This window comes from Saimiri boliviensis, chromosome 11 (assembly GCF_048565385.1).
Source record: "Saimiri boliviensis isolate mSaiBol1 chromosome 11, mSaiBol1.pri, whole genome shotgun sequence".
Classification (NCBI taxonomy): domain Eukaryota; kingdom Metazoa; phylum Chordata; class Mammalia; order Primates; family Cebidae; genus Saimiri; species Saimiri boliviensis.
The window spans coordinates 45195948-45205299 of NC_133459.1; positions in this window are offsets into that span (position 1 = coordinate 45195948).

The window sequence follows — 9352 nt, forward strand, 5'->3', positions numbered from 1 at the left end:
GCTTGTGTCCCCAGCACTTCACCCCTGCCCGTCATCTCTCACCTACATGGAGCCCTGCTGTGCCGGACACTGCCCTTGGTCTCCTTCCTTCCTCTGCTCCTTTCCCTGCTTATAAAGCTCTTCCTGCTCCTCTGCCTTACATCCTTTGAGACCTGGCTCAGATCTTTCTCTCTCCAGGAGGCCTTTCCTCCTTCCTCTGGGCCCTGGAGTATATGGGCTGTTTCTTACCAGTCGGCCCCCTGTGGTGGGCATTGGTGGGTGTATCTGCCTCCCTTAGCACACTGGCTTTCCTCGACGGCAGGGACCCCACTGCTACATCTCTGTCTTCTGTGGCCAGCACAGGGTAGCAGGGGAAGAACTGAGATGGGCTGCAGAGGGTCTGAAGTGCTGGCCCTGAGCTGGTGCTGTTTGGGAGAGGAGCCCATGGGCCTGGGGAGGTGGGCATGAGACAAGGTGAACTGGTAGAGTGAGCTCTCAGGGCTGGCCGAGGCCCAGATTGCCCTGGAAAGTCTTACTGAAGGAGGTGGACCTGTGTTGATTCTAGTTTTCCAGAGTCTGAGCTAAGGGATGAGGACATCTCAGAGGAAAGGGACAGTATGCCCAAAGATCAGGGTGGGTTTGGTAAATGGCAGGCATGTTGAGTGGGCCTGACGAAGCAGAGATGTAGGTGAGACTAGATCAAGGTGGACTTGGGCAGCCACGTCAGGAACTTGAATTCTGTCTCAAGGGCAGTGGGACCCTGGAAAGATAGATCTGCCTGAAGAGTCGACTTGGGCAAAATCTGTAGAAGGGTAAGGAAGCTGCTCCATGATCCCTAATTTGGGGAGAGGGGTCTAAGGCCTGAACCTTGGCCCAGGGGTAGAGAGGGGCCCTTTGGGAATTGACAGTTGAGATGGAGGTAAGCTGTCTCAGCTCAGGGTCTTACCCTACCTTGTCTGCCATCTACTTCTTATTGGACTGCGTCACCTGGCTGGAAGAAAAGTGGCATCTGTAGCCGATCCTAGCAGTTTTTTTTTTTTTTTTTTTTTTAAACGGAGTTTTGCTCTTGTTGTCCAGGCTGGAGGGCAATGGCACAGTATTGTCTCACCGCAACCTTTGCCTCCCGGGTTCAAGTGATTCTCCTTCGTCAGCCTCCCAAGTAGCTGGGATTACAGGCGTGTGCCTCCATGCCTGGCTGATTTTATATTTTTAGTAGAGACAGTTTCTCCATGCTGGTCAGGCTAGTCTCAAACTCCCGACCTGAGGTGATCCGCCCGCCTCGGCCTCCTGAAGTGCTGGGATTACAGGCATGAGTCACTGTGCCCGGCCGATCCTAAGAGTTTCTTAACCCCATTAGCCCAGTTGCTTTGCTCTTCCCTGGCCCCAGACCTAACTCTCCAGCTGGCCAGAGATGTTTCAGAGCCTGAGCCCTCTGGGTAGCGTAGGTCCACAGCTCCTACCTGCTTATTTCAAATTCTTTCTAGATTTGCCGGGTGCGTTGGCTCATGCATGTAATCCCAGCACTTTGGGAGGCTGAGGTGGGTGGATCACGAGGTCAAGAGATCGAGACCATCCTGGTCAACATGGTGAAACCCTGTCTCTACTAAAAATACAAAAAATTAGCTGGGCATGGTGGTGCGTGCCTGTAATCCCAGCTACCCAGGAGGCTGAGGCAGGAGAATTGCCTGAACCCAGGAGGCGGAGGTTGTGGTGAGCCGAGATTGCGCCATTGCACTCCAGCCTGGATAACAAGAGTGAAACTCTGTCTCAAAAAAAAAAAACAAAAACAAATTCTAGATTTGTTTTCCCAAGACTTCCTTCACCCTATACTCCTCCAGAAGGGCTTTGCCCTCCAGGTTGCCATCACCCAGTAATGGCACCATCTCCCAGTGCCATCTCTGCCTCTGTGGGGCCATTTTCAGGGCAGATGTGAGGTCTCAGCCTACATGGGGACACCCACGTAGATGCTGCACTTTGCCCTGATTTCTTGTAACCCCTGCTGTAGTTTTGCTTCTTTCATAAAACCGCCACCATCTGCCCCAGCTTCCTCCTCCTGCCCCATTTCTCCCTTTTAGTTACTAATATCCTTGTGCTTTCAGACACAAGGCTGTGGAGTGGAGTTGCCCTCACAGGTTCATTGATTCAGTCCTTGGAGCCTTGGCATGGCCATGTCCAGGCCTCAGCTGACCTGAGTCAAGCCTGGGCTTCTGGGGGAGGTGGACATTGACACAAACACATCTGTTCTGCCTGCAATTAGGGCTGGGGGACAGGATAGACAAGGGGCCAAATGCTGCCAAGGGGAGGGGGACGTGGTCACCGAGGCTAGTACGTGACCACTGTGTTTCATCACCACCATGCTCTATTCCAAGCCACCTCCCTCATCTGGATGCTGCAGTAACTTCCCTTCTGGGCTCTTCACGTCCAACTCTGTCTTCCCCTTAGTCCATTCTCCACACAGTAGCTGGAGTGACTTTTAAAAAATATAAATTAGGCCAAGCAGGGTGGCTCACACTGGTAATCTCAGCACTTTGGGAGGCCGAAACAGGTGGATCACCTGAGGTCAGGAGTTCGAGACCAGTCTGGCCAACATGGCAAAACCCCACCTCCACTAAAAATACAAAAAAATTAGCCGGGTGTGGTGGTACATACCTGTAGTCCCAGCTACTCAGGAGGCTGGGGCAGAAGAATCTCTTGAACCTGAGAGGTGAAGGTTGCAGTGAGCTGAGATCACACCACTGCACTCCATCCTGGGTGACAGAGTGAGACTCTATCTCAATAAATAAAATAAAATAAAATAAAATAAAATAAAATAAAATAAATAAAATAGGCCAGTCGTGGCTCACACCTGTAATCCCAACACTTTGGGAGGCTAAGGTAGGCGGATCACTTGAGGTGAGTTCGAGACCAGCTTGGCCAACATGGTGAAACCTCATCTCTACTAAAAATGCAAAATTTAGCCAGGCATAGTGGCAGGTGCCTGTAATCCCAGCTACTTGGGAGGCTGAGGCAGGAAAATTGCTTGAACCCAGGAGGCGGAGGTTGCAGTGAGCCGAGATTGCGCCACTGCTCTTTTGCCTGGGCAACAGAGTGAGACTCTGTCTCAAAAATAAATAAATTTAAAAAAATTAAAATAAAATAAAAGCATAAATCAGAATGGGTCATTTCTCTGCTTTAGGCCTTCCAGTGGCTTCCTGTTCCTCCTAGAATAAAATTCAGTCTCTTGTGTCTTCCAAGGCCCTGTGTGACGTATTGTTTCCACCTCTCCAGCCTCATCTTGTTTGTCTCCTCTCTTCCTCTGCTTCACTGTGCAGCTACGTGAGCACCTTTTGGTTTCTTCTCTCTCTCTCTTTTTTTTTAGAGTCTCACTCTGTCACCCAGGCTGGAGTGCAGTAGCATGATGTCAGCTCACTGAAACCTCCGCCTCCCAGGTTCAAGCAATTCTGCCTCAGTCTCCCGAGTAGCTGGGATTACAGGCACCTGCCACCACACCTGGCTAATTGTTGTATTTTTAGTAGGGATGGGGTTTCACCACGTTGGCCAGGCTGGTCTTGAACTCCTGACCTCATGATCTGCCCGCCTTGGTCTCCCAAAGTGCTGGGATTATAGGTGTGAGCCATCGAGCCCGGCCTTGGTTTCCTGATCATCTCAAACTGGGCCCTGCTTCAGAGCTTTCATGTTAGCTGTTCCCTCTCTGGGAACATTCGGCTCCCATGTTGCCTTCCCTGATCACCCATTTATAAAATGGCTTCCCCTGTTTCATTTTTTTGAGAGGGAGTACTAGCTCTGTCCCTAGGCTGGATAGGCTGGAGGCAGTGGCTCAATCTTGGCTCATTGCAACCTCTGCCTCCTGGGTTTAAGTGATTCTCCTGCCTCAGCTTCCCGAGTAGCTAGGATTACAGGCATGTGCTGCCATGCCTAGTTAATTTTTGTATTTTTAGTAGAGACAGGATTTCACCATGTAGGCCAGGATGGTCTGTATCTCTTGATCTTGTGGTACTCCTACTTCGGCTTCCCAAAGTGCTGAGATTACAGGAGACACCGCCCTTGGCCTTTTCCTTGTTACTTTCTAACAGGCTACTGTTCTTCATAGCATTATCACTGTCTGAAATCCTTTATGTTTTTTTGTCTCCTCCACTAAACCGTAAGCTTCCTGAGAGCCGTGACTTGTCTTGTTCATCACTTGTTCTTGGCTTGGAGGATGGTGCTCTATTAATTCTGGGATGATAAAGTGTGCCTGTGTGAGGGGCCCAGCACTGTGCTGGGTGCCGGGTGTGCAGTGACAAATGAAGAAGCAGCCTTGGTACCTGTTCTCATGGAACTCATCCTCTGGACGGATTTGTTGAATGAAGGGAAGAAGGGGGCCAGAGAGTTGTTCTGATGAAGACCCCTAAATATTTAATGCATGGAGTGATAACATGACTGTTGATGAGGAAAAAAGGGGAAGGGAATTCTAGACCACATTTACTGGGTATTTACTATGAGCCATCTACCTTCTGGGCACTTTACATCATGTCACTTAATCCTCTATTAACTCTATGATAGGCATTTTTGCTCCTATTTTACAGAAAGGTTACATATCTTGCCGGGCGTGGTGGTTCACGCCTGTAATTCCAGCATTTTGGAAGTTCGAGATGGGTGGATCACCTGAGGTCAGGAGTTCAAGACCAGCCTGACCAACATGGAGAAACCCCATCTCTACTAAAAAATACAAAGCTAGCCAGGCATGGTGGCACATGCCTGTAATCCCAGCTACTTGGGAGACTGAGGCAGGAGAATTGCTTGAACCTGGGAGGCAGAGGTTGTGGTGAGCCGAGATCGCGCCATTGCATTCTAGCCCGGGCAACGAGAGTGAAACTCCATCTCAAAAAAGAAAGGGAAAAAAAAGAAAGTTTACGTATCTTGCCCAGGGTCTCATAGCTAGAAGTCAGGGGCTTGGAACCGAAACCTAGGCCAGTCTATGTCAGCACCTGCATGAGGTCTTTCTGTTGATGCTGAGGCCCAGTGAGTACAATGGTCAGAAGAGTGAGAGCACAAGTCGGCCTCCTCGCACCTCCCTGACCACCGGTGTGCTGGCTTCATGACCTGAGTCATGTGGCCACTGCCTGTTTTCACCACCTTTCCCCTTCTCACTGGGTTCACTGCTACAGCTTCTTGCCTGGCTTCCCCAGGGTCCAGACTGGTCATCCCCAGCAATCCTTCATGTGGCGGTTAGGCAACCTTCCTATTGCAAATTTCCTATTGCAAACTTCCTATTGCAAATCTGGACTTGGCACGAGTCCTTGTTATGACCTGCAAGGCCATGCTTCACCTGACCCTGAAGCTGGCCCCTGTGGCATCACCTCCTCCCCTTCCCAAATGCTCACATTCTGGCCACATGGCCTGCAGGTAATGTTCAGAACACCGAGTCATCTCCCACCTCTGCTCACAGTATTGCTGTGTCTGGAGTGTTGTTCCTGGGGCATACGCACTCACTTGGATGAGTAGGCATCCAATGTGAGAGCAATTGCCCTACTCTTCCAGCTCTGTCAGGCTGTGTTGAAAGAGCTTCTTTGTGCTTCACGTCTACACCATGTGTAGACATGGTGGGAAGCAAGGTCTGTGTCTTAATAGAATCCAACATCTATTAGGCTGTGGAACTGAATATCCATTATCTCATTTTGAAAATGGGCATTATTATTACTATTTAAAAATTTTTTTTTTAAATTTAAAAATATTTTGAGATGAAGTCTCTCTCTGTTGCCCTGGCTGGAGTGCAGTGGCACGATCTTGGCTCACTGCAACCTCCACCTCCTGGGTTCAAGCGATTCTCCTGCCTCAGCCTCCCTAGTAGATGGGATTACAGGTAGCTGCCACCATGCCTAATTTTTGTATTTTTAGCAGAGATGGGGTTGCATCATGTTGGTCAGTCTGGTCTCGAACTCCTGATCTAGGTGATCCACCTGCCTCTGCCTCCCAAAGTGCTGGGATTATTATAGGTGTGAGCCATGGCACCTGGCCTTTTTTTTTTTTTTCTTTTTTTTTTCTGTATTTTTTGAGATGGAGTCTTACTGTGTCACCCAGGCAAGAGGGCATGGTGCAATGTCACCTCACTTCAGCCGATTTCAGCTCACTTCAGCCTTTACCTCCTGGGTTCAAGCGATTCTCCTGCCTCAGCCTCCTGAGTACCTGGGCCTACAGGTGCGTGCTGTGATGCCTGGCTATGTTTTGTATTTGCAGTACAGACGGGGTTTCAGTTTGTTGGCCAGGCCAGTCTTGAACTCCTGACTTCAAGTGATCTGCCTGCCTTGGCTTCCCAAAGTGCTGATATTACAGGTGCGAACCAGTGCGCCTGGCCCTATTATTCCATTTAATACATAAAGAAACTGAAGTTCAGAAGAGGTTGCTGATTTGTTGAAGGCCGATCATTATGGGTTACGAGAAGACTTGAAACCCACATGCTCAACTCCAAACTTACTGTACCTTCCTCACTTGTACAATCATCACAAGAACGTGCATTCAGCATTCCCTGGGCACCAGCCTCTGTGCTAGGTGACCATAACACTTTGAAGACAGAAGCAACCCCGTGTACTGTGCACCTCTGCCAGTATCTGTTTACAGGAGATGTCTGTCACGTCCCTGTCCACCCTCCGTTTTCTCTCCCTGTGGTTGTGATATTGGAGTTTCAGGACACAGCCAGAGCACTTGCCATTTGTTCCTGTTAGACACCATTTTTGGGATTTATTTTTTATTTTTTTTGTTTTTCAAAGACAGGGTTTTACCATGTTGGCCAGGCTCGTCTTGAACTCCTGACCTCAGGTGATCTGCCCGCCTCGGCCTCCCAAAGTGCTGAGATTACAGGCGTGACCACCACTCCCGGCCCATTTTTAGGATTATTTAAAGGGCTCTGGCTATTTCTGTTCTTCCCAACTTATTCTTATGCATCCACAAGTCTGAGCACTGGACCTCCGCCACTTCATCCAAGTCACCCATAAACCTATTGATCAGAGGAGGACCAAGGAAAGGGTGTGACCTGCACCCCTAAGAGACAAACACATAACCAAGTCATGAGTTTCCCAGTCAGATCTATCTTTACTTCACATTTCTCTAGCTGGGCTTGGCTGGGCCTTCCCAAGTTTCCTACATATAGATTTGGGTTAGCGACCCTGGACACCTCAGGAAGGTGAAGCCATTTGGGGTCAGGGCTGTATATGCTCAGCACCCAGCACAGTACCTGGCACTCAGTGGGTACCCAGAGAAGGCTTGCTGGATGGGGCAATGCATGACTTGTTATTAGGGAACCGATTTTGGTCCACACGGATTACTTCTTCCTCTCATCTGCAAAAGGGAATTTTTGAGTCAGTCCTTTCACATTTATCTTATCTACTACCGTGATCTTGAGTAGTGCCCATGAGGACAAATAACTCCCAGTCTACATTCAACCTATAGCTTTCTCATGGTCTGCAGGTCCTTATCCAGCCATTTCTCCCGTCCTCTTAACTCCTCCAGCTCTCTCAGGCTGGGTTGAAAGAGCGTCTTTGCACTTCTGCACCTGGTAGAAAGCAAGGACTCTGTCTTAATAGAGTCCAACATCCATCAGGCTGTAAAGTTGAACCCATTATCTCATTTGGAAAATGGGCATTATTATTTCCATTTTACACATAAGGAAATTCAAATTCAGAGAGAGTTGCTCTCTGAAGAACAATGGAGGGTTGCTCCCTCCCTCCATCCTTCTATCCGTCCAATAAAAATGTTGAATTCTCCCCACAGTATGTTCAGGGTAACCAATCAGAAATAGTCCCTGCCTAAATAGAGCTTCCCTTTTTCCAGAAAACAGACATCAAATGTATAATTACCCAGAAACACTTGTTAGAAGTGCAGTAAAGCAGAAGCCTGGGTATTATGAGAATAAACCACATGGGACTTGATCTGGCCTGAGATGTGTGTGTGTGTGTATCAGGGAATGCTTCCTGGAGGAAGCAACATTGAAGCTGAAAACTGCATTAGCACCTGAGCCAAGGAATGAGTGTGTTTCGAGAAAGGTGAAGTTGGCAACTTTCAGTGGTGCTGATTTACATTCAAGGAGATCACTGGGATGAGACAGGCATGAGCCAGACTTTGTTGGGTGGAAGAGTGAGTGAAAGGTGGAGAAGTAAAGGCAGCTCGTGTAGAGAAATGGAAAAGCTCAGGAGGGGGACAAAAGACAGGGTGGTAGTTAGGGAAGGTGTAGATCTGAGGGAATTCTCCCTCATCCCCCAAGATAGGAGAGACTTAAGCATGTTAAATGCTGGTAGGAAAGGGCCAGCAGCAACACACAGAGGGGGCAAGTCAAGGTAGGAATGGAGGACTCAACTGCCATCATTTCTTCACTGAAGAGAGATCACTGAGCACACACCACGTGCCAGGCGTTTTGAAAAGGGCTGACAAGGCCTATGTTCCCCTCTGCCTCCCAGCTAATTTTTTTTCTTTTTTTTCTTTTTTTTTTTTTTTTTTGCATTTTCTGTAGAGACAGGGTCTTGCCGTGTTGTCCAGGTTAGGCTCAAACTCCTGAGCTCAAGTGATCCACCCACCTTGGCCTCCCAAAGTGCTGGGATTACAGACAAGTCACGATGCCTGGCCTGGTCTGTGCTTTTTTATGGAACTTATTTTCTAGGGAGTGAGGCAGTAGATAACTGATCAGCAAGATAATTTCAGCTAATGATAGCATATTGAAGACATAAAATGAGGTATGTGGTATCGGAAGGGTGTAACCCAGGAAAAGGTGAGATCACAAGGCCTAGAGTACCATGGGGTGTAGTGTGGATGCCGAGTGGTCTGCGGGAGCTGAGGATAGGGGAGAGAGCTGGAGTTCATGATGGTAGAGTGGAGGGTATGGAAGAAAATTGTCAGAAAAGAGGCAGAAGGGCAGAGGAGGGCTGGTCTGGAGGCCCCATGGAGATGACAGAGTGTTACAGGGTGGGCAACTTCAGGGTCATCCCTTAGTCAATTGCTGGCCTCGAATCTGTTCCTTTGGCCCCTCGGGTACTCAGACTCAACATTAGCATCCACAAACTTGGTTCCTTTCCACCCTGACCTGCTGCTGCCCTGCCTTCCTGGTCTGGAGGGAGAGGCACCATTCTCCTGGGTACAGTGACTCGAAGCCTCAGTGATGGCCATTGAGGTGGAGACTGGACGGAGGCTCCTGAGGAGAGCAGAATGGTTCCCATGTTAGGGACCCTCAGCTCTACTTTTCCAGTCTCCTCGTGACTTCTCTGTTCCTCCTCCGGGAAATCACCTCCCTCAGCCCTACAACTCCCCTCCACCAGCAGGGAGAGCCAATAGCCTGGGGAGGCTGGAACCCCAGATCAGAGTCATGGTCTTGCTTGGAGCCCAGCTGGGCTGTCCAGTCTCATGTCCC